This window comes from Hetaerina americana, unplaced genomic scaffold (genome assembly GCF_022747635.1).
Source record: "Hetaerina americana unplaced genomic scaffold, ioHetAmer1.1.p SCAF_6, whole genome shotgun sequence".
In the NCBI taxonomy this organism is placed as follows: Eukaryota; Metazoa; Arthropoda; class Insecta; order Odonata; family Calopterygidae; genus Hetaerina; species Hetaerina americana.
In genome coordinates this window covers 91,492,905-91,518,514 of record NW_027287205.1, presented here as the reverse complement: position 1 = coordinate 91,518,514, position 25,610 = coordinate 91,492,905, and positions in this window count along the sequence as shown.

The following is a 25,610-nucleotide window of genomic DNA, read 5'->3' as shown; positions in this document are numbered from 1 at the left end:
CTTTGCAGGACCAAACATCTTTTGCTGCCACTACCCCATTTCCTTCCTTACCTCCACCTAGAATCCCTCCTCCCCACGTGATCAACCCCCTATTGCCCGGCGGCGCTATTCCCCTTTCCTCTTCTTCTTCTTCAAATCACCTACCAAACATTCCTGCCTCAAATTCCGCACACAATGAACAGTCACTGTTTGGATACTTTATGTCCATGCACCACCAGCTAAGTCTCTTAAAGACAAAAACGGAGAAGAAAATCTTTATGCTCCAGCAATTATGCGAGTTGCACTAGCTTAATGACTAGTAAGCTCCGCAACATTTGCCTTCTCAGTTGGAATTGCAACGGCATACTCGGCCGCCAACGGGAATTCAAAAATTTTATAAGCTCTGGCAATTTTGATGTAGTCGCCCTTCAGGAGACGCATCTAACACCCAGTCACAGATTCTACATACCCAACTACACCACATATCGGCGAGACCGTCCCACTGCTCGCGGTGGAGGCGTGCTTATCGCAGTAAAGTCATCTATTAAACACAAGGCACTGAAAGGATACGCCCTTAGTACATTAGAATGCGTCGGAATACGACTCCCAACTCCCATAGGTGAACTTGACATCTATTCCGTTTACCAACCTTCTGGTAAAACTATTGTTCCTGACGAAATTCGTCCCTTATTCCCGACTGACAGTCGCGTCGTAGCCATCGGCGATTGGAATTCAAAACATACGGAATGGGGGTGCCGGTCCGCGAATACTAATGGCCGGCGTTTGCATAACATTGTTAATTCCATCATGGTAGACGTCGAAGTGCCACTAGCGGCAACGCACATTGACAGCCGTGGTGGTGAAGACATCCTGGATTTCTGCCTAACGAAAAATCTGCCTTACATAACGACTCCAACTGTACTTTCCGATCTCTCCAGTGATCATTACCCGATTAAAACCGACATTGCGACTGTCCCTTATGAGCAGCCTCCTTCCCTTCCTTCAAAGACGAACTGGAAACAGTTCGCCTCCATAGCAGAAGACGCCTTTTCCTCAATCACAATCCCACACTCCTCAGCCCGGCAGGACATTGACGCTCATGTCTTGGCCATAACCGAGGCAATGCGTGACGCGCATGCACTGGCATCGCTCCCGTACCCTCATCCCCCTCCTCCTTCAAACGCCCTACCCGACGACATCCTGCTACTCATAAAACAGCGCAACAAGGCCCGCAGACAATGGGCGCGAACCAGGGATGGCGCCTATAAACGGCGTTATAACTTTTTCGCGTCCTGCGTCAAACGCGAGATCAGAAATCGGTTTAATGACCAATGGAGAGACAAACTCGACAACCTTTCCTTCGACGACGGATCCCTTTGGAAGGTTGCTAAGCAACTGACCAAAAAAGGCCGTCCAGACCAGCCCATCAGGCATAACGACAACCTGTACTTCGACGCCAATGACAAGGCAGAAATCCTAGCCAACGCGTTCCAGGAAACCATGACTCTTAAAACCGACTGGCCAAGGACGCGGGAGGACGAAGAAGCCGAGGCTGCTGTAAGTAGCTTAGGTCTCCTTCCGACTCCTCCATTCCAGCCGGTCACTGAGACGGAGCTTAGAATGACAATAAAGTACTTAAACCCGAAAAAAGCCCCGGGTATTGATGACATCTCAAACAGGCATTTGAAGAACGCGCCACTGCCGGCCGTTCGTCACCTACTGGGCTTATTCAATAACTGTCTTTCCTCTTGCTACTTTCCAGATTCCTGGAAAATAGCAAAAGTGTGCCTGCTTGCCAAACCAGGCAAAGACCCGACAATTCCTCTCAACCGCAGACCTATATCTTTACTTTCCTCTATCTCTAAACTGTTTGAATCGATTTTGAAAGCCCGTCTAGACCTCTTCCTACGGACCAATGACGTAATACGACCGGAACAAATGGGATTCCGGGAAGGACATTCCACCTCCCTGCAGATACTCAGACTAGCAGAGTATATCAGCCACGGCATGCAGAACAACCAACACACTGCAGTGTTGTTCTTGGATGTGGCCAAGGCTTTCGACCAAGTCTGGCATGATGGATTGATACTTAAATTATTTAAAATCGGGGTTCCATTACATCTCATCAAGATGTTCCATAGTTTTCTCGCTTCACGAGCTATACATGTCGCCGAAAACGGAGCTCTGTCAACCGGGAAACAGATAAATTGTGGCGTCCCGCAGGGCGCCATATTATCTCCTACTCTCTTCAACTGCTATGTCAACGATCTTCCTTCTTCTCCACAAACTCAAACTTTCATGTTCGCCGACGATACTGCTATCGCGGCAAGATCTTGGAGCGGCACGTGTGCCTTCCGAAAGATACAAAACCACCTCTCTTTACTTGAAAAGTGGACCGTCAACTCGAAAGTCACAATTAATGCTGAGAAAAGTGTTGTTGTCGACTTTCGGAGGAGACGAAGCTATTTCCCAAAAAAACCTTTAACCTTTCAATCCGTGCGTATTCCGACGAAATTGTCACACAAATTCTTAGGGATACACTTCGACTACAGACTGACATGGGCCACGCACGTACAGCATGCCTTACATATCGCTCAGGGCACAAGAGCACTTCTGTCTCCACTCTTGTGCTCCAAATCGCGCCTCACGCACCGAACCAAGATTAGACTATACCTTTCGTATATCCGTCCCAGGATGCTGTACGGCTGCGAAATTTTCGGGAACGCGACAAAAACAGACAGAAATCGCTTAGAAACATTCCAAAATAAAATACTTCGCTACCTCACAAACCAGAGTAAACTCGTCCCAATACAAGAGATCAGAAACGCACACAAAATACCTAAAATACACGACTTCATTCGAGCGCAAGCTGAACGACTCGAGAGGTCCCTTCCACGTAACACGCTTACAAAAAATATATGGGATTACTCCCTACACAGGAAACGCCGTCCGAGCTACAGACTACCAAAAGAAATTTTATTTCGGTAACATTACCGAATTCTTTCCTATGACTTTCTTTCTTATATATGATTCAAAAATTAATATGTATTTGAGCCAGGGTTTATGTATTATGTTTAAGGCATTGTGTAACTGCCATTATATTATCATTTTATTTTGTTATCATTGAATGTAAAAAAAAAAAAAAAAAAGTCTCTTTTGAAAAGAAAAGTAAAGAAGGAAAAAAAAAGGTCAAAAAGAAAAAAAAATATAAATCCAATGGATAAAAGAAAACAATAAAAAAAACAGAACAAAAGAGAAAAAAATATATATCCTGTATAACCAAAAATTAGACCAGAATCGTAAGTTAATTTTAAGTTTTTAGACTAGTAAATGTTTTTCCGTCCTGTTGACGAGTTTTTGGGCAAAATGTCTCGGCCCTTAGAATCAAGCTAATTTTAGTTCTTCCTTTAAGTTAAGGCCAATTGCCAACCCACTAGAGGTCTTTCTTTCAACTTCTCCTTCACTAACACTGGAAAGGTACACGTTCGCCATTTACACATTCGATCGCCATTGTTTCCCCTGTGCGAATTGCACAAACACTACCGCTGAAGGGGTGGACGTTGTCTCACCGAAGCAGCGATAAAAATGAGGGCAAAAGCCCAGTCAATAGGGGGTCTGGTCTGGTCTGGTCAATCCTGTTACACATTTAGAAGACAACAGACAGACAGAGAGACATCAGAGACAGAGAGATTAGAAGGGATTAGAGGGGTTTTCAAATAACACATTCGTTAACTTCAAGAAAACCACAAGAACGCTTCAGCCAGACAATCAACGGGTGGTATACCCCAGGTTGCAAGGCACCCGAGAGGAGTGGCTAACCCAGCTCCACTTTCTTACTCGAGGGTGGCGCTCTGCGCCTCATCATTAAATCGGTCGTCTCATTTCGGCTATCCGGCAAAGCGCCCCCAGGGTGCATTGCACTTGCCGGTGAACCGGGTGGGTCCCCACGCTAGGGTTCCCCTTAAAGAATAGCAATACACAAAAGGTATACACATATACGCCATTGTATGTCAACCCACCCATGGTGAGCGACCGGCTCCTCGCCGGTCTTTTCGCTGCCCAGCATCTTCTGCTCTTCAGCGAGGGGACATTCGGACAAATTCCCGGGGATTCCCTAGGGACCCCGTTCGTGTCGTACCATTTCGGAGCTAAATGGCCCCGAAATGGCCGTTACACTTTCGCCGCTTCGCTGGCGGCTGGTCTTTCTCAATCCCTGTCGCTGCACAAGGACGTGGGTGCTTGTCCCACGGGAAGACCACGACATCGGTGATGCCGCGGACTTCCCCGTGGGAGGAGGATGCCGCTTTCCGCCGGAAGGTCCTTGCCCGCTCCTGGAGTGCGCTCTGCAGAGGTTCGATCCCGGACAGCGCCGGAAGAGACTCGTTCCCCGTGATCCACCCGATCTGGAGTGCCGCTCGGAGGTTTCTCCTGTCCGCAGCGTGCAGCTTATTCCTTGCGCCGTCGCACATCACGCCGCACCATGCGGGTGCGGCGTACGCAAGGGTTGGGCGTAACACCGCCGCGAACAGGTGCAGTCTCCTTCGCAGCGGAAGGCATGGATTACACAGGATCGGGCCGAGGTCTTGCCGCCGGGATGCTGCGATGCCGGATGCCCTCATCACATGGTGCCGCATGGAGAGACGCTTGTCGAGGACGACGCCCAGGTACAGCACCGTCTCCGCCCAGTGGACCTCCGTCGCGCCGACGAGGATTTCGCCGGGCTCCTTCGGTCCCCTGGAGAAGACGATCGCCTGGGTTTTGTCCTCATTGACTCCGAATCTCCAGCGGGAATACCAAGTGATGAGTTCGTCGACCGCCCTCTGCAGGTATCGCGCCGCCATCTGTTGCCTCGTCGATCTCGCCAGGATCGCCATGTCGTCCGCATACGATGCTACGAGGACGTTGCTCCCAAAGTCTGCCGGGATATCCGCAGAGTAGATGTTGAAGAGAAGCGGCGAGAGCAAGCTTCCCTGGGGAACACCCGCTCTAATTCGCCGCTTCTCTGATACAGCATATCCCCAGCTGACGCGGAACGATCGTCCTCGCAACCAGGATGCCGCCAGCTCCGTCCACCATCGAGGAAATCCGAAGCAATTCAGCTTCCACAGCAATCCCTCGTGCCACACCCGATCGAACGCCTTGCTGACGTCAAAGAAGGCGCCGACGGTGGAATGCCGTCGGTTGAAACCTTCAGTGACGAAGTTCAGCAGGCGCGCGACCTGGTGCGTTGTTGAGTGCTCACTGCGGAAGCCAAACTGATGCACCGGAACGATGTTCAGCTCCTCGGTGATGGCGACGATGTGGCGCAGGAGGACCCGCTCGAACAGCTTTCCCAGGCCGTCGAGCAAGGAGATCGGACGGAAATTCGCCGGCGATGCCGATTTCCCCGCCTTTGGTATGCACACAACGCGCGCCTCCTTCCATCGGGATGGGAAATGCCCGATAGCGAGACACGCGTTGAAGATGCACAGCAATAAGGAGGCAAGGGATATCGGCATCTGAGCGATGACAGTGTTTACTATTCCGTCCGGTCCCGGCGCCTTTCGGGGTTTCAGAGCCTTTATGGCCCCTCGAAGGTCCTCCTCGCTGATGGTCGGCGGCATCTCTTCGCGGGCGCGGACGTGGCGTGGTGATCTCGGCGGCAGCACGATGGATTCCAGGGGATCCTCCTGGTCAGCGTCCCCGTCCAAGGGAGAAAACACTCTTTCGAGGTGCTCGGCCATCCCAGAAGCCTTCTCCTCCGGAGTCCGGAGTGTCCCCACCGCGGTGCGAAGGGGCGCCTCCTCTCGCCGCTCACCTCGCAGACTGCGTGCAAGGCGCCACAAGGACCCGTCTTCCGGGGATAGCGTTGAGACCTTCTTCTCCCAGCTGGATTCCCTGAAGGCCGCTATCTCGCATCTAAGTTCGCGTTGCGAGCTGTTTAGCAACGCCTTGGCGGCCGGGCATCGGGAGCGTTGGAATTGGCGACGTAGCCGATTTTTCTCCCGAATCTTCTCGCGGATCTCCCTTGGAAGGGCCAGGTGATTCCATTTCCGAGCGGGACGCTCGGGAATTGCTGCCTGTGTTGCCGCCTGTACAGTTTCCGTCAGAAGATCGACCTGACGGTCGATCTCTTCCGGGGAACTAAGAGGCGGAGGCATCGGAGAGGCGCTGATTCGGTCAGTTACCTGATTCCGAAACATCGCCCAGTCCGCGGCAGCATAATTCCGGATCATCCTCGTCGGCGTCTCCAAGGGTTTCCTCGCAAGATGGAGAAGGACAGGCAGGTGGTCGCTGTCCAAGGCGTAGAGCGCTCTCGCAGAGAGCGCCGACGGCAGCCGTGCGTGCACCGCGATGTCCAGCACGTCGCTCGTTCCACGAGTTGCGAAATGAGTCGGCGTGCGTGGACCGATGACGACGAGTCGCTCAGCGGAAGTCCACTGTTGTAGGCAACGCCCTCGAGGATTTTCCACTCGGGAGTGCCAATCGGGATGCTTCGCGTTGAAATCGCCCGCGGCTATCGTGGGAACAGATCCCACGAAGAATTCCGCGAGCTCTTCTGTGCGAAACATCACCGATGGTGAGCAGTATATTGAAATGAGGCGAAGAGGCCCCTCGCCGCATTCCAGCTCTATTGCAGTGGCTTCCGTCGAATCGAACGTCGGCAGCGTGAAGCGCTGTGCACGCAGGTGATCAGCGACCAGGACTGCAGTTCCCCCTCCTTGGCGCGCCCGGTCGTCACGGAAGACCTGGAATCCCGGGACGGTCCACCTACTCCTTGGCTTCAGGTGCGTCTCTTGCAACAGGGCGACCTCGCATTTCTGCCTGGATAGAAACGCGAGCAGCTCCGGCGTTTTCCTCGCCACGGCGCCTCCTACGTTCCAAGACGCGATGGCGATGTTACGGCGTCTAGGAGGCGTGTTATCCATGATGAGGAGTAAGAAGAGCCGGCAACTGTTGCAGTGTTGCCGAGAGCACCTGAAGCTGCGTCTGAAGAGCAGCAGAGATTGTGGCAAGCGTCTCCAGGACGCTTAGGAGCGGGTTTTCTTCGGGGCCGGCGTCCAGGTCCGCGGCCGGCGAAGCAGATGTGGCCCCCGAAAGGACCGGCGGCTGGGCAGGCGTCGCCTGCTGGTTGCGCCTACGCTCCCGCAAGGGAATGCGGAGAGAGGCGGCGGTTTCCATGACGTTTGCCGCGGGCGTCGGCAAATCCGGGAACTGGATGCCGAGGCGCGGTCTTGGGGTTGGGCGCTGAGGAGCTGGACCGCGGGACGCGTTTCCTCCTCGCCATACATTCCGCGTTTCCAGGGCTGGTGTGGGTGCCTTGGACGCAGGAGCAGGAGACGGTGGAGCATTCTTGGGTGCGGTGGCCGCCCCCGATCGGCGTCCGCGGCGCTTTTTGGACGGCTTAGCGGCTCGACGTTCCTTCTCTGCAAGCCACGTCTTGCACGTCGGGGAGAAGGCCGAATGCGCTCCCCCGCAGCTGGGACATTTCTCCTCTCCGGTCCTTGGGCAATCCTCAAGGGCGTGTCCGCCTGAGCAGTGCGGGCAGCGAGGAGAAGCGGTGCAGAAAAAGCTCCCGTGACCGAAGCGAGAGCATCTATGGCAGAGCTGGGGATCCCTGTAAACGTAAAGGCGCACCGAAATTACGCTGTTGCCAACGCTTCGGATTGCCTTAACTGCAGAGATGGTCCACTTTTCCGACAAGGCGATGGCGACGACGAAAACGCCGATCGGTTTGCCCTCGGAAGACAGCTGGCGTCCCCGGCGTGCGTCGATCCCCATGTCGCGCAGGTCTTCGAGCAGATGCTCAATTTGGTGCTTTGCAGAGAGGCCACGGAAGGTGAATGCCGTGGTTTTCTCCTCCCCCACTCCCCAAGTGGACATCTGCGCGTCAGCCGCGGACAGAGCCGCGCGCAAGGACTGGAAGTCTTCCATAGAGCGGGTTTGCACCCGCGCAGACGACTCCCCATAAGCGACGGTGAAGGTTTGATCCTTCACCGCTGCGCGAATCATATCGCGGAATGATCTCACGTCCTCAACATCGTAAACGACGAGAGGAGGAGGGCGTTTCCCGCGACTAGGGCGTGGGGGAGGGGCAGCAGCGTCTTCAGCCTGGGCTGCGGTGTCGGCCGCGTCCATTGCTTCCGTGATCGGCTCAGAAGAGTCGGTCTCAGGAGCTATCGCGGCAAATGAGTTGGCCGTTGGGACCGGAATAAAGGCCTCAGCGGAGGTTCGGGCGCGTTTAAGCGCGGCGTCGCTTAGCGGCGTGAAAGGGCGACGAACGCCCGCTCTCTGCTGCTTCTCTGACTCGTCTCTGAAGACAGGCGCGATGACTTTGGCGTAACGCCGCGGCCGAACGAACCCGTCTTCATCGACGGGGGATCCAGGGCGGGAGACGCCAGGCGACGAGATGGCCGCCATGGCGAGGAGCCGGCGAGAGGTGGAGTTGACGGCGCTTTCCACTGCAGAGCAGTGCAAAGTCGTCTCGATGGAGAAGGTGGTACAGCGACTCTTCGACGTATCTGGATGACTCGATGATCAGGATGCAGGAAGCTGGATGATCGCACAGCCGACTTAATCTCCATTGTATGTCAATCGTAAAAACGCCATAGCCCAGGGTGGGCTATCGTACCATTTCGGAGCAACATCGCGCTCCGAAAATCACTGCGAAATGGCCGATTCGTCCAACAAAGCGAGTACTGCCAACGATATAAACAACCTTATTCCAGCGCCACCTCCCTTGCCGTTGCAAGGAATGTTTAAACAAGTATACACATTCGGTACACGGGCAAAAGAGGACCCGCGAAAGGAAAAAAATCACGAAAATGGTAAACCCGGCCCGGCCGGTCAGGCCCAGAGGCCAGTAATTTCACAGACAGAAGCTCTTGACATCACTAAAATCTCTCGCAAACACAACAGCGAAATAGCTTCGCCATCCCCGGCGACAGCTGCAGCCATTGCCGCCCTTCAAAAGCAGCAAAAGGTCAATAAACAACAAGAAAAGGTCAATTTAGTAGGTACCTCTGAAACAGCCATGGAAGCGAGGAACACGGCCAATAACAGTAGCAACAACCATTTGACAACGTCCACCTCTACAGCAACGACCACTGGTACCCTCCCTCTCGCCGAACCGCTTAACACAGGCCCTCAAGCACAAACACCGCATGGTCAAAGAGACGACGGCTTCACTGTCGTCTCCAGGAAAAAAGGTACCCCGCTCAAGAGGCGAAGAATTTTAAACTCCCCAGATATCACTCATCCGAATAGGTTTTCACCCATTGAGTCATCGGCTGAGGTGATGGAGACTCAGCCATCCGTACCAAAATCGCCCAAAATCCCGGCCATAACCGTCTACAATGTGAAAGGGTGGGTTGAATTGGCTAAGGAGTTGACGGCGAATCTGCTCTCGCCGCCAAAATGTATCCTCAAGGGACCAAACACCGTGGCAATAACTTGTGCCAGCACAAAGGATTATTTTAAAACTAAACACATTCTTAAAACCAGGGATCTAGAATACTATATACGTCTTACCAGCTTCCAGCCGATAGGCTGAAAGAGTATTGTGTAAAAAACCTGGTAGGCGACGTAAATGCAAAGGACTTAGAACTAGAATTACACCGAATGGGGTATAAGGTAAAAAGCGTCGTACAACTGACCACCACTAAACCTACCTACGAGGACAGGATGAAAGGGAAAACAACTGGCATCAAGCGATTGGTGCCAGTTTATCATGTCATCTTAACAAATGATCCCCAACCAGGGGACCTCCTCAAAATCGAATATTTGTTGACCATGCGGGTGAATATATCTAAATTCACCAAACCTAAGGGCGTTGTTCAGTGCCACAAATGCCAGGGCTTCGGCCATACAAAAAATTATTGTAACATTCGGCCCCGTTGCGTTAAGTGTGCCGGTCCACACTTAACATCCGAATGTGAAAAGAAAGATCGCAGCACGCCCGCGCGATGCGTAAACTGCACAATGGAGCATCCCGCCAATTATCGCGGATGTCCCGTTTTTAAATGGGAAAATCAGCGAAAACTGGCGAGAGAAAAGCGCGACACAATTTCCCGAGGACCAGCCCAAGGGAAAACATATTTACCTGCCCCGGCTCCTGACAGGAATGCTTGGGCTCCTAGAGCTCAAGGTCCTTTGCAGGACCAATCATCTTTTACCGCCACCAACCCATCTCCCTCTCTACCCCCTCCTAGGATCCCTCCTCCCCATTTTATCAACCCACTTCTGCCCGGCGGCGCTATTTCACTTTCCTCTTCTTCTTCTTTAAATCACCTACCAAACCTTCCGGCTTCAAATTCCGCACACAATGAACAGTCACTGTTTGGATACTTTATGTCCATGCATCACCAGCTAAGTCTCTTAAAGGCAAAATGGAGAAGAAAATCTTTATGCTCCAACAATTATGCGAGTTGCACGAGCTTAATGACTAGTAAGCTCCGTAACATTTGCCTTCTCAGTTGGAATTGCAACGGCATACTCGGCCGCCAACGGGAATTCAAAAATTTTATAAGCTCTGGCAATTTCGATGTAGTCGCCCTTCAGGAGACGCATCTGACACCCAGTCACAGATTCCACATACCCAACTATACCACATATCGGCGAGACCGTCCCACCGCTCGCGGTGGAGGCGTGATCATCGCAGTAAAATCCTCTATTAAACACAAAGCACTGAAAGGATACGCCCTTAGTACATTAGAATGCGTCGGAATACGACTCCCAACTCCCATAGGTGACCTTGACATCTATTCAGCTTACCAACCTTGTGGTAAAACTATTGCCTCTGACGAAATTCGTCCCTTATTCCCGACTGACAGTCGCGTCGTAGCCATCGGCGATTGGAATTCAAAGCATACGGAATGGGGGTGCCGGTCCGCGAATACAAATGGCCGGCGTTTGCATAATATTGTTAACTCCATCATGGTAGACGTCGAAGTGCCACTAGCGGCGACGCACATTGACAGCCGTGGTGGTGAGGACATCCTGGATTTCTGCCTAACGAAAAATCTGCCTTACATAACGACTCCAACTGTACTTTCCGATCTCTCCAGTGATCATTACCCGATTAAAACCGACATTGCGACTGTCCCTTATGAGCAGCCTCCTTCCCTTCCTTACAAGACGAACTGGAAACAGTTCGCCTCCATAGCAGAAGACGCCTTTTCCTCAATCACAATCCCACACTCCTCAGCCCGGCAGGACATTGACGCTCATGTCTTGGCCATAACCGAGGCAATGCGTGACGCGCATGCACTGGCATCGCTCCCGTACCCTCATCCCCCTTCTCCTTCAAACGCCCTACCCGACGACATCCTGCTACTCATAAAACAGCGCAACAAGGCCCGCAGACAATGGGCGCGAACCAGGGATGGCGCCTATAAACGGCGTTATAACTTTTTCGCGTCCTGCGTCAAACGCGAGATCAGAAATCGGTTTAATGACCAATGGAGAGACAAACTCGACAACCTTTCCTTCGACGACGGATCCCTTTGGAAGGTTGCTAAGCAACTAACCAAAAAAGGCCGTCCAGACCAGCCCATCAGGCATAACGACAACCTGTACTTCGACGCCAATGACAAGGCAGAAATCCTAGCCAACGCGTTCCAGGAAACCATGACTCTTAAAACCGACTGGCCAAGGACGCAGGAGGACGAAGAAGCCGAGGCTGCTGTAAGTAGCTTAGGTCTCCTTCCGACTCCTCCGTTCCAACCGGTCACTGAGACGGAGCTTAGAATGACAATAAAGTACTTAAACCCGAAAAAAGCCCCGGGTATTGATGACATTTCAAACAGGCAATTGAAGAACGCGCCACTGCCGGCCGTTCGTCACCTACTGGGCTTATTTAATAACTGTCTTTCCTCTTGCTACTTTCCAGATTCCTGGAAAATAGCAAAAGTGTGCCTGCTTCTCAAGCCAGGCAAAGACCCGAAAATTCCTTTAAACCGTAGACCTATTTCCCTACTTTCATCTATATCTAAACTGTTTGAATCAATTTTAAAAGCCCGTCTAGACCTCTTCCTACGGACCAATGACGTAATTAGGCCAGAACAAATGGGATTCCGGGAAGGACATTCTACTTCCCTTCGAACACTTAGACTGGCGGAGTTTATCAGCCACGGCATGCAGAACAACCAACACATTGCAGTGTTGTTCTTGGATGTGGCCAAGGCTTTCGATCAAGTCTGGCATGATGGATTGCTTCTGAAATTAATTAAAATCGGGGTGCCATTACATCTCATCAAGATGTTTCAAAGTTTTCTCGCTTCACGAGTCATACATGTCGCCGAAAACGGAGCTCTGTCAGCCGGGAAACAGATAAACTGTGGCGTTCCGCAGGGCGCCATATTATCTCCTACTCTCTTCAACTGCTATGTCAACGATCTTCCTTCTTCTCCACAAACTCAAACTTTCATGTTCGCCGACGATACTGCTATCGCGGCGAGATCTTGGAGCGGCACGTGTGCCTTCCGAAAGATACAAAACCACCTCTCTTTACTTGAAAAGTGGACCGTGGACTCCAAGGTCACAATAAATGCCGAAAAAAGTGTTGTTGTCGACTTTCGGAGGAAACGAAACTATCTCCCAAAAAAACCTTTAACCTTTCAATCCGTGCGTATTCCGACTAAATCTTCACACAAATTCTTAGGGATACACTTCGACTAGAGACTGACATGGGCCACGCACGTACAGCATGCCTTACATATCGCTCAGGGCACAAGAGCACTTCTGTCTCCACTCTTGTGCTCCAAATCGCGCCTCACGCACCAAACCAAAATAAGACTGTACCTTTCATATATCCGTCCCAGGATGCTGTACGGTTGCGAAATTTTCGGGAACGCGACAAAAACAGACAGAATACGCTTAGAAACATTCCAGAATAGAATACTTCGCTACCTCACAAACCAGAGTAAACTCGTCCCAATACAAGAGATCAGAAACGCACACAAAATACCTAAAATTCACGACTTCATTCGAGCGCAAGCTGAACGACTCCAGAGGTCCCTTCCACAAAACACGCTTACAAAGAACATATGGGATTACTCCCTACATAGAAAACGCCGTCCGAGCTACAGACTGCCAAAAGAAATTCTATTTCGGTAACATTACCGAATTCTTTTCTATGACTTTCTTTTTTATAGATGTTTCAAAAATTATAAATGTATTTGAGCTAGGGTTTATGTTTTATGTTCAAGGCATTGTGTAACTGCCATTTTGTTTTCATTGTATGTAAAAAAAAAGAAAAGAAAAGGAAAAAAAAAGTTTTCTTTTGAAAAGAAAAGTAAAGAAAAAAAAGGACAAAAAGAAAATTATATATATATCCAATGAAAAAAAAAATACATTAAAAAAAAAAAGAGAAAAAAAAATATCTTATATAGACAATAATTAGACCAGAATCTTATGTTAATTTTAAGTTTTTAGATTGATAAATGTTTTTCCGTCCTGTTGACGTGTTTTTGGGCAAAATGTCTCGGCCCTTAGAATTAAGCTAATTTTAGTCCTTCCTTTAAGATAAGGCCAATTGCCAACCCACTAGAGGTCTTTCTTTCAATTTCTCCTTCACTAACACTGGAAAGGTACACGTTCGTCATTTACACATTCGATCGCCATTTATTTCCCTGTGCACACTGCACATACACTGCCGCTGAAGGGGTGGACGTTGTCACACCGAAGCAGCGTCAAAACTGAGGGCAAATGCCCATTCATTAGGGGATCTGGTCTGGTCAATCCTGTTACACTTAGCATTAAGTTTCTCGCTTCTCACAAACACAAACACTCACGCATACTTTCGCCAGGTTTATTGAAATGCCAAGGGATTTATTATGTAAAATGACCGGTAAAGGTGGGTTTCGCCCACCGGGACGGTGAAATATGCGCCCGCGTAGGGCCGTCAATGACGTCGGAGGAAGACCTTAAAAACTAAAAAACCAACGCAAATCACTTCGACCTGAAGACGCCTCCAGGACTGGGGGCGAAGCAGTTGTCCATCAACTCACCTACGCGACGGAAATTCCCGAAAGGAGAATGAATTCATCAGATAGACGTCGCGGAAACCTTAGGATTAACAATAAGTATTATATACAGGCATATACATTCACCTAAACCCCATCTAGCTAAAGGGCACATGACGGGGGGCATTGGGACGCTAGATTAGAATTTATATAGTGTATTTACAGATGTAGTGTTCTGTGGGAATTTAATCTTATAAACCCCTATTTTCGGCAATTTGTAACTATTATTTTCTTGGGTGTTCCTCATTTTATTGTTGTAGCGAATAGTGCGCGGTAAAAACGAATACTAGAATCTATCAGTCAACAATCTTTGCGTTCTTATTTTTTTTCTTAATTTTCGGCCTTGCCAATATAATTAGGGGACCTAATTATATCTATAATTCCGGATGCAAAACCAGACACTTTATATCTTTGTAATTAATTTAATCTTGCCCTGAGTCTTCGCACATATAAAGGTTCTCACCCCATATTCTGCATTAAATGTTTGACGCTTTGTGTCCTTTGGTACGAGTTTTTCACGAACCTAGCGGCCATTCTCTGTACACCATTCAATTCTGTAATGAATGTTTTAGAATAGATCCAATGAGCTCGCTGAATACTCAATGTGAAGCCTTGCTAAAGATAAGTAGCGCGTTTGCTTCACTTTTCCGTCGCTAAACCTTCCGAATCGACGAATCCCAGCTTTTTAGAGCCCCTCCACAAATAGTGCGTATATTTTTTCCCAAAGAAAGATTCGATGCAATGGTGACCCGCAAGAATTTTACTTCATCCACGACGCTCATCCAAACATCTCCGAGTGTGTAAGCTGGTAAAGTTTGGCTATGTTTTCTATTGTTTAAAAAAAGGAAGACGTTACATTTTTCGTATTTAATTCAAGCCACTATCCTTCACACTATTTTTGAATGTTGATTTGTATTGATTCATGACCTGCGTCATTCGCTTTTTCGCTGTAGATTAAAGTATCGTTGGAAAAGAGTTCTTTTTATTTTACTGGTGATGCCATGAATGTGTATTGTTAGAAAAAGCAGTGGTCTTATGAAGCTACCCTGTGGGACGCCGGATGTTATTTGCACATAATTAGAGCTTGAGCCATCTATCACGACCCTTTGTTTGGGGTTATTAAGGAAGTCCCGAATCCAGTTTGTTACTTTGTCGTTTATTCCATACAATTTGCAACTTGTGAATCAATTTAGCGGGTGGGACTTTATCAATTGCCCTTTTGAAATCCAAGAATATCGCATCAACATGTTTGTTTCTTTCCCCCGGTTGTAGAATTTCGTGTATAAAAAGTCCCAACAGCCATTCTAGGCACCACGGTTTTAAATACCTGCAGCATTGTCTTACATTATTTTCTTTATTTCCTCACCTACCTTCAGTAATGTTCAAGCCTTCCAGGTTCCTATTATTATAGCCCCCCTACTCTATTTGTTGAAGGGATTTCGCTGGATGATGACGACATGGGAAGCCCCATTTCCTCTCCCCACAATCAGTACCATTCCTTTGTATATTATCCATAATCCATGGCTGCATGGCACAAGATATCCATGCAGGCTTTAGCGAGGTGGCTTCTCCATCCTATGCCGTTGGCCTACCGCCTTTTTGGGCTGTTTCTCGGAACGAGAGCGTGCCCCATCTCCATCGAAGGGCGGAGGAGAAGGCATACCTGTGAGTCTACTGGCGACCCTGGTTCGGCCTCCGGTGATACCCGTCCCTCCCTACGAGGAGGTGTGCTTGTATACTTCCCTCCGTTGAGGGTTGAAACCTGAGCGGCACAGCTCAACTCCTCCAGTGCTTTAAAGGACTCCTTGTCTCTATTGCTCTGTCTATCCATTTAATAACTGTGGAATTCGCGCCCGTATTGCGACAATTTCCAAGCACACCACACCAACCGGCGGATTTACGTATTTATTTTTAATGCCTAAGAAAATGGTGCAGTCTCCACGTCTTTTCGGAGTGTATTCCTCATGGGTCCGCTGAATGAATAGGAGTTACCATTTCTACCAACGCCATGGAAAATTGGTGGAATCCAGGAGCTCTCTCCCGCATTTAAGTTTTCTGAATGTTAAAAGTCATCATGTTACTATAGTTTATAGATAAGAAATCCGTTTGAAATATCATTCTGCGAGAAGGTCATCCCATTTATCCCGCCAGTCTGACCTTCCTATTCGGGTCGGTGGTGAAAAATCTTTCCATATTACATTACCATGACGTATTAAATCTCTTTCCCGGACAAAATACGCCAGTCTAAGAAGTATGTGATTCTGACTAGTCCTGAACTGACATCATTCAATTAACCAACCTGAACGCTTTTGAATTGATGACGAAGGGCTAGTTTTCGCTAGACTAGCATTTAAATCTTGCCACACTAGTAAACGGTACCCAACTTTGTACTTCTCGTGAATTATGCAGAGTTGAAAGTCGTTGGGTGCATTCGACGTGTTCACAGGGACTAAATTGTACGGCAAGGAGAGTTTCAACTGGAGGAGATCTTTGATTCAATTAATTCCGAATAGGATCTCGGTTTTCCCATCGGACACTGAGCAAATGAAAAATTAGCGAGCGCCTCAAAATTTCCTCCCAATCCACTTTTGAGTATTTCCAATTTCCTCCGAAGATTACAGCGTCTCGTTCTCCACTCACTGAGGCAGGCGTTGACGCAATTTTCCGCCCCACCTCCACCCCCTCCTCCCGTCTCGCCCCAAACCCTGAATTGACTCTTCCTTCGTCCCTTGTCCTGCCAATCGAGCGAATTTCGTCCCTTTGTTGTCGAGGGAGAGGAATAAAAGACTCAATTTAAAAAATCAAAGAACTCGAGGAATCGAGGGGCGGGATGGAGTGTGGTAATGTGATGTGTCTTTTTCATTCATCAGCATTCGAAAGCAAACCGCGATCCGCCGCCATTTTCGCCTCCCCGCTCCACCCTCCAATTAACCGATCGGCGAGTCGAGAGTAGGAGGGTTGGGGGGAGACAGGGGTGTGCGTATCAGGGGCGTGCGTATCAGGGGCGTGCGTGTCAGGGCCGCCGCGTTTGTCCCGGTCTCGCGTCCGCCGCCTCTGTTCTCACGGTCAATTGACTCCCACTCCGTTTGACGCGATACTTCGTTAAGTTTTCGAAATCGTCAAGGGGAGGGGGGGGTTGGTTCGAGGGTTGAGTCGAGTTGAGGCGGCTTCTTTTGCTCCTTTGTTGCATCCCATTGTTGCGGCACGGATTGAAAGGGAAACGAAGTCTGTGGGGTTAAGATGTTGGGTGAGGGGCTGGTGATTGGGGGAGGGGGGATAAAGGGATTGCTAATTACGCATTCGCCGCACCAGCGGACTCGTTCCGCTCCCTTAAACCCCCCTCACTTTCTCCCCCTCTTCCCTCCCCTTCCCTGCCTCACACAAACGCGCAGTCCAAGATGATCGCAAGTCGGCCGGGGGATTCGGTCTGCAAAAGGAAAGCCCTCACCCGAACCCGGCCTCATCACGTATCATTCCTCCTTCCGATTGCAAGAAAGGTCGTCACTCTGAGACGCTAACGGGGCATTGACGATCGAGAGTGTAAGGGAGCTCTCAGAGGTTTGAAATTCCATCTTCAGAAATAATTGTATCACATTAGTTTACAAGTGTGCTTCGTGTTTAAACTATTGTGCCACCCGTGCGGAGGGCCCCAATGCTAATCAAAGATTACTCTGCATGAACATTGGAGCGCAAATCCTGAAATAATTTGCGAACATCAATCCGTGAGCTCGAAAACAAAACAAGCGACAGGAGTCAGGGGCGCTTTCTTTGAACAACCCATCATTAGGCATCCAAGCGGTGTGGATGCCTGGCTTTTATAACTTCGCCGGACGCCGATTAGTATCACTCTTAATTAGTATCTGAGCCCCTGGTTAACGCACCCTCATACGAGTAAAGAAGGTTCCGGCCCACCTCTGATCTCATCTCTCGTTACCAAACAACCAGCGGGCTAATCTTATTGTTGGCTGCATGGATTGGCGTGATGATGTTAGGTAACTAGAATTTACATTTCTGATTCTTTCATTTTTAAGCAAAAATATTGAAGTGCGTTTATATTATACTGAATACCCTCAGATGAATTACAATACTAACTAGAGGCAACAACGTGGGTCCCATGTCTTTATGTCTCTTGTTTGCAAAGAAATCTATTTCAAAACTGAATAAAATGCTGGAAAGTTGTGTAACCATGCATCTAAATTTTTCAGAGGCTACCATAATAAATGTTTTAAAACCCTGTTCTAGTCAATTTATCTATTTTACAATAACGTACCGTAAAACGTCCACATGTGCTTTCATTGCTTTGGTACAGGAGCATTTTTTATTCCAAAATCAATCTTTAAATAAGCGTTAAAATTTTCTTCATCAAACATAGAAATTGATTATTAGTAAACTAATAAATATGATTTATGCAAAAATACTATTAGTTGTTAAGGAGATATTCAATCACAAACTCGAGTCTACAAGATGTTGGCGCCGACAGGAGGCCGTGACGGAGCGAGGGAAGGTCGTGCATCAGTATTTGCCGCATTTTCTTTTCTCTCGCCGAGTCCTTTAATTCCCTGATTTTGTGCGTTCCATTCCCTATGGAAATGACGTCGGTAAGCCGTATATTAATGGCAATCACTTCTAAATAACCATTGGCAAATTCCAAATATTGCAGTTTTACGTGATTCAAAGACTCAAAAAGTAAGAATCACGTGTTCGATTTTAAATAAAAAAGTCTACAAAAATGTAAGTTTTAACTGCTAATATGTCTGGAATTAAGGATATTACTCTCTTTATAAAACGTTGAAAGCAGTTTGGTTCTTGCTGTAAATTACGGGCTAATTTTTATTTTATGCCTATCTTCGTGAAATGTTTTGAGCGGAACAACTTACATAAACGTACTTTTTCCAACTTCCATGCTCACCCTCATATTTTCCTTTCCAAAGGAGAATATTAAACTGGAGTATGTTTAATGCCTCTGTCGTGTGTCGTACCAGGGTTTACAAAACTTTTACAGTGGCATGTTACTCCATCAACTTTTTCAAGAGTCATATTTTAGGCAAAGGAAAGCAACGAGAGGGGGCCACCATTTAGGATTTCGCCGAGGGTGAATCGAAGAGGCCCTGCTTCTGGAAGGAGATTTATGACTTATAAAATATTGGATTCAATTGAAGCCGAGTACATGAGACGTTTAAGTTTTAAAAAGTGAATGATGAGATTTATAGGACTCTTCACTTTAGTTGACTCTAAGTTAAGTTAACGCCCTTTCGGAGTTAATGCCACTTTGATTCACACGCTACAATTACAAGGTTTTCACCAAAAGACTGTAACTACATATAATAAGTACTTGAGAAAGCCTCAAGAAGCTGAGTATACGAACTGAACGCTTTTTAATAGCCTTCGCGAAGCTTTTTCTCATAATAACTTTTGTATATGGTTGTGTCTACGCTGCGATTTGACCCAGCCTTGTCTGAAATGGACGGTTCTAAATATTAAATGTTTTCATGAAATGCAAAGCCACAACAGTCTAAATGAATATTAACTACCTATATGCAATACCTATGGATGCAACTTTTTTTCCTCTTCCACTTCCTCCATATCAGGTACACCGTAAAAATGGACTGGCATGTTGAGTAGCACCGCCCAAAACATGAATATATCGAGCGCCTCGAGAAGTAACATTTGGCAGGGACGCCACCCAACTAATACGTGCATGTTTCGTAAGAGCGGGAGATCTGAGAGCTGTTTTCTCTCGTGACAACTCTCGTGACAACTTGAGAACTCTCGTGAAACCCTGTTATTTTCTACTTAAAATTTTGCAATAATTCAGTTTTAGTGTGGGAATTGAACAATTATAAGGATAAGGAATGACTTTGCATATTCTCTACAAATGTAATCGTATTTTTCCAGAAAAAATCATGAAAAGCCATCACTTTGCGCTATAACATTTATTTTACAGCTTTTGGGCGTGGTTAACATAAAAAATCATATTATATTGTCTAAACTGCCTCGTTCTCCTTAATGTGGCAAATACCGATACCATTACTTGTAGAGGCATAAAGACCACATTTCAGAACCTGAGTAGTGAAATCTATTGACATCAGTTATTGAAATGTTTCTTTATTTCATTCATAGAAAGAAAACTTGCAAGGAGAGGTAGCGATTCGTTCCCCACATCACATCCGCACGCATGCTGCGTCTGATGCTTGCGTGCGCGCCACACGACCACGCCACCGGTGACGAGGCATTCCCTTGCCGGAGGGGCGGGCGGCCCGGGGGGCAGCATCCTCCTATTAACAATCGCGAGTGTGACGAGTCCTATGGCCCTGGCCGGGTAGCGGGTCCAGGGCGGTCCTCAGTCACGCGGCCGCGCCACTCCGTCCGCCCCAGAAGGGAGAAAGACGTCAAAAGTGGTGCTGAGGACGTAACATTCCTCCGCAGCACCCACCCACCCACCCCCCCACCGCCAGTGGATGATGGACCGAGTCGCTCCCACGGGCGGCGGCCCGTCACCCCCTTCCTGGCCGCCCCGTTGACGTGGGACAGGTGGTAAAGTAAGGGACGCTGCTCGAAGGAGAGAAGGGGGAGGGGGTTGTCAGTCAATCGAGGCGGCGTCGCCCCGATCACAGCGCCCTCGGCCCTTGGCGTGACGGAGGGGCTAGGAAGAGGCGTGGGTCTGCTGGCGATAACGCCACTCAGGAGTGGCGCTTCATCTTACGTCCCTCGAAATGGGGGAGGGGGTCCTTCTGCCTCCCGAGGGACCATCGCCATGATGGAGATTTCAACGCTCGGAGTGGCGCTCACGCCCGGCCGTTGAAATCTTTTGTTCGGCCCCCTCTCCCCCCGCGCCGCCCTCATTCTTCTTATTGCCCGCCTCACCCGTTGGCCGGCCGGATTGATGCCTTCTTCTCCGTGTGCTATGTGATAGAGCCCCCATCCGGGCAGACGCTCTTCTATGCCAAAGTGACGGAATCCATTTAGGCATTCGTCATACTGACAAACGCGGAGAGAGGCAATGTACATTTTGTCGCCCTCCATAATTGAAGAACTTTCAATTCCTTCGGAGATTAAAATGCGTGACTAACACGTAGCGCTCCAAATCTGAGCGTAGGTTAATCGACTCGCTTATAACGCGTATTTTTTTCCTGATTCTATCTGAATATATTTACTGCGGGACGTTTAGGGTTTAAACATGTGGAGTAGTGTCTGCTATGCTCTTCCATGAATTTAATTAAAACTGAAATGAAATACTCCGCCTAACTTAAAAATCATGGGAGATTTTTCTAAACGTTTGATAATGTGTGATAAAAATAGCTGATAGTCTTATTATATTTGCCTAATATTTATGTAAGAGTACAACTTACTATTGGCGTCTAAATTAGCGCACTATGGATGGTATTATTATATCTCAGAAAATTGGATCACACAAAGAATGATCGCGGGGAGAAAATAATAGAATTTTGCTAAAGATATATTTTAATCATGAATATTACTTCGTTGAAAAGCCACAATAGACGTGCTAAATGCGCGAGGATTCAAGGAGATATAATATTATATTATGTTTCGGTACAGACTTCGGAACAGCGTGACCAAATAGCATATTTTCCTGGGAGCAAATGCGAAATCTGTTTAGAATGTAGTACTCATAGAGTATGGAGGGAGTTGGTGAAAATAGTAGATAATAGTGAAGTAAGGGTGTTATGAAAAGACTGATAAGATTGAAAATTTTACTACGGAGCGTGGTGGCTATTTGTTAGGTTAGTTTGAGTAAGAATATCGTATTAGGAAAAGACTAGTGAAAAGTTTGCCGTAGACCGGTTTGGAGCTGCTCGGAAACACGTTCATTGAAACAAGATTATAAGCGTAATGGAGGCCCTTGAGACATGAAGGTGGAGAAGAATGGGAAAGAAAAGAAAAAGGAATATTCTAGGCATGAAGAGGAGAAGGAATTTATGTCAGGAAAGATGAATCCAAAGCATTTTGATTGGCGGTGAGATGGAAAATAATGTAATGGAAGGCGTTATTAGCTAAGCAGCAGGTAGAGAGAGAAAAATAATTGGAAATTTGCACTGAATAAAGGGATGAAGTAATTGTTTGGAACACTGGGTTTATAAACTGCAAGGGTTTGTAGCGTTCGTTGGTTTGTACCCATCCAAGACTTGCCTTTATACCACCATAATAATAAATAAAAGGTGCAAAGTGATGCTTGGTATTCTTTGCTCATTGCAAGCAGAATTAATGATTCTTTGGTTGCCAATCCTTACTTCAGTTGTCGAAATGTCTTATGTTCGATTTGATAGTTTCAATATTGTTTTAACACAAAAGTTAATTCTCTTTTTTAACGTAAAACGATATTTTCGTAAAAAAAGAGAACATGCAATTCCATTCCGAATTCCAGCAGTTTTTGTGATTCGGACGATTTTTTCTGGGTTTACTTAAAGTTATTTGACGCAATGCATTTATTATTCACTCTTGCACTCTTTACTCTTGTGTCTATTCGAGAGTTAAAATTTCAACCCGATTTCCTTCCTTTTAGGTCTGTTCCTCCCCAAGTCTTTGGGTCGGTTCTCATTGCCAGATGATGTGATGATCAGCGGCCATTCTCTCAAACGGCTTAAGTCAACAAGGTGGTCGGCAAAGAGAGCTGTTCGCTGACTAAGGTAAGCCTTCACCTGTTGGCTATTTTTTCTGTTGATGGTGAATTGGAGGAAAGCATGGACAATAAAATCATCCATTTTCCCTGTACCGATTCGTTTAATGGGTAATAAGAACGACAGATGAAAATGACCGTTTTCGTTTGCAATATTTGGGACGCCTGCCCAATTGTAATTGTCTGAGGGAAGGAGGAATTCTCCGGTGAATGCAGCGAGAAAAATTTGTCGGTCATGGAGTCGCTCATTTTCTGTGTTCGCCTTGATCTGTCGATTTCAGGGAATTTGCTGAATCGCGTGATGGCTAAATGAAAATCGAAGTGCCTCTACTAACAAAACAGAGGGGCAACTGATGAGAGAAAAACTGGCCAAAAGAGGAAAGGAAGGGAATGAGGAATGAGTTAACCACTTAAGAATGTTTTTTTCATGCACCGAGAGCCTAAAACTGTTGGATAGAAGTGTGCCGCTCGTGTTTGGTGACATATAAAGAATAGACGAGAGTAAGGTCAGCGAGCAGTGGCATGAGAGGGGGGATGTATGAATGGTTGAAGGGAGGAGCACAAGGGCAAGAAAGTCGTGGTCGACGAGACTCTCGCAAGAGGTAAGGATATGCGTAATATTGGAAGCCTCTGATGGAGCGGAAATGCGCACACATCTGTGGAATAGAGCGTGAATGAATGTGACTGGGATGTGAGGAATGAAGACCGTGGAGGAAATTGGCGAAAATGAGTCCATCTGTTTTCCCAAGGCAACTTGAAGTGAGGTATCTTTGGCATTGTGTTCCGAGATAGTGACGCGGAGGACGTGTGTAGGCTTCGGTGTATTATTTCATTGAGCCGCTTTCGAGCCATTTCGAATTCCTAAATCAAAGATAGTTTCCAATCGGTCGCCGTATTTTGCGTGCAGGCAAAAGAGTGTGAAATAACATATCTCCTCCCCTACTTTTCCACCAACCTAAACTATCACATAAAATTGATATCATGCTCAAGAGTTGGCGTGGATTCTACAAGTTTTCATCAAATCCCAGTTCGTTGAACGAAGCCGAGTGTCTTTAAGGACACTACTTGCAATCTCAGATTTGTGTTCTGAGTGGCGGCGGTGATCCCATGGTACGATATGCCACCTATAGGGGTCACGCCTATTTCGAATGGGGTATCGTGCTCCATGTCAGCCCTTCCACAGAGATCCAACCCGTCGTCTGTCCACGCCAGATTATAGCAGCCGTCTTTACGTGATTCCGAAAATGTTATGCAAGCAATGAATGGCGGGAAAATTGAAGCAGGTGAGGTGCAGAGAGCGCAAGATTGCAAGTATTAATGTCAGTGGAGAGGAATCAAAATCAATTTAATTAAGAATTTTCAATTAATATTTACATCTGCTGAAACGATATTTTAAAAATGAGGAATTGCATCGTCCCTCAGTGTGCCAGAGGGAAAGCTGTCATGATAGGCATTGTTTTTATTTCATTTTTGGCCCATTGTTTATAACATTGGATATAGGTGGGTCGGTGTAAATAGCTATAAATTTGCCAGCAGTTTTAATTATTTAACGTCATGAATCAATTAATTTTCCTAGTATAAAAGGCAAGTTTTTTTCTTTCGTATTGATTTTGAAAGTGTAATGACAATGTGAAAATGCGTAATGCCTTTCTGCGCTGCTGCTTCGTCATTTCGTTTTTCAAATTAATTAGGAGGGGGCCTCCCCCCGACAAAACCCGGTCTCGAGGGCGCAGTGAGGCAAAGCGCACGTCAGCGAAATGACACGAGAGATGCGTGCAAACAGAGGGCACGCTACATCCACTAAAACTACCGGGAATCGCTCCACTAATGTTGTTCCCGTGATCCGCCATAAGAGCAACGACAGTGACTTTGCTAATTCATGCAATTTCATTACCACTTTTCCAATATCAAAGCATTCAAATCCCGTTTGGATTGGTGATAATTGCTCTCGACTTCCATACCTCACTCATAATGTTATCATCAAGGGACATCGAAACTGAAGCTTTAAACCAATGAGCGGAGAATACGGCTTACGTCATTTTACGGTCTCCAAACGGGTCGCGATTCGCTATAATGCCTACTCTTACTCCATTACTCGGGTGAATTGAATAGTTGATAAGCCAATCAGACACCTTGAGGGGCGTTGAACTAATTCAATGGAATATTTTTGAGATTTAAAGGCGTCGCCCACGGAGGCTGGGTCCAGCACTCTTTTGTTGAGGCTTGCGTCGATAACTCTGTCGCCGACAGAGGACCGGAATGCGCACCTCAGTGTGCTCTTGAAGGGGCAGCGTCTGCTGTCGGGTCGTGAGTGGGCGCTTCGTTCTATGGAATACTTTACGGCCCCATCAAGAAAGGTAACCTTTTGTCAGGGGGCCCCTAGCTTACGGAACTACCACCAAGCACCGTATGTCGCCTTCAACCGAAATATGAACTTGAAAAACGATTGGTGGAAAAATAAATTCAATAGAATCCCACTTTCAATGAGGGCATCACTTCCCATTGTTCTGCGGTACTGACAAAAAAGTAGTGCGGCGAAATATCGCCACGTGCAGGAAAAATTTATTAGACACCCCAAAATTTAGCAATAAAATAAAAACTTAACTTCAATTTCTAAAATCTATACCATGGTATATTTTACGTTGTCCTTGGCAGACTTAGACTTGTGGTATGTCTTACTAATACCAACTTGTAATTGGTTTCACTGTTTTCATATTTTTGATATCGTGCGATTTTACAATTTTTATCCCTCAGTTTAGGGGAGTAATATTCAAACCACACGTAAATGTGTGTAGGCATATATATATATAACACTTTTTGAAAGTCTCACGGGCGTGAATAATAATGTATAACACTTAGCACTAGTGGACACAGACGAAAACACAGAAACACACAAAAAAGAGACTAACTATTTTTCGAATTTTCGGTGGTTCTGTCCCTCTCTTCCTTGATAAAGGTGGTAACGGGTAAATAGTGAGTCTCTTTTTTGTGTG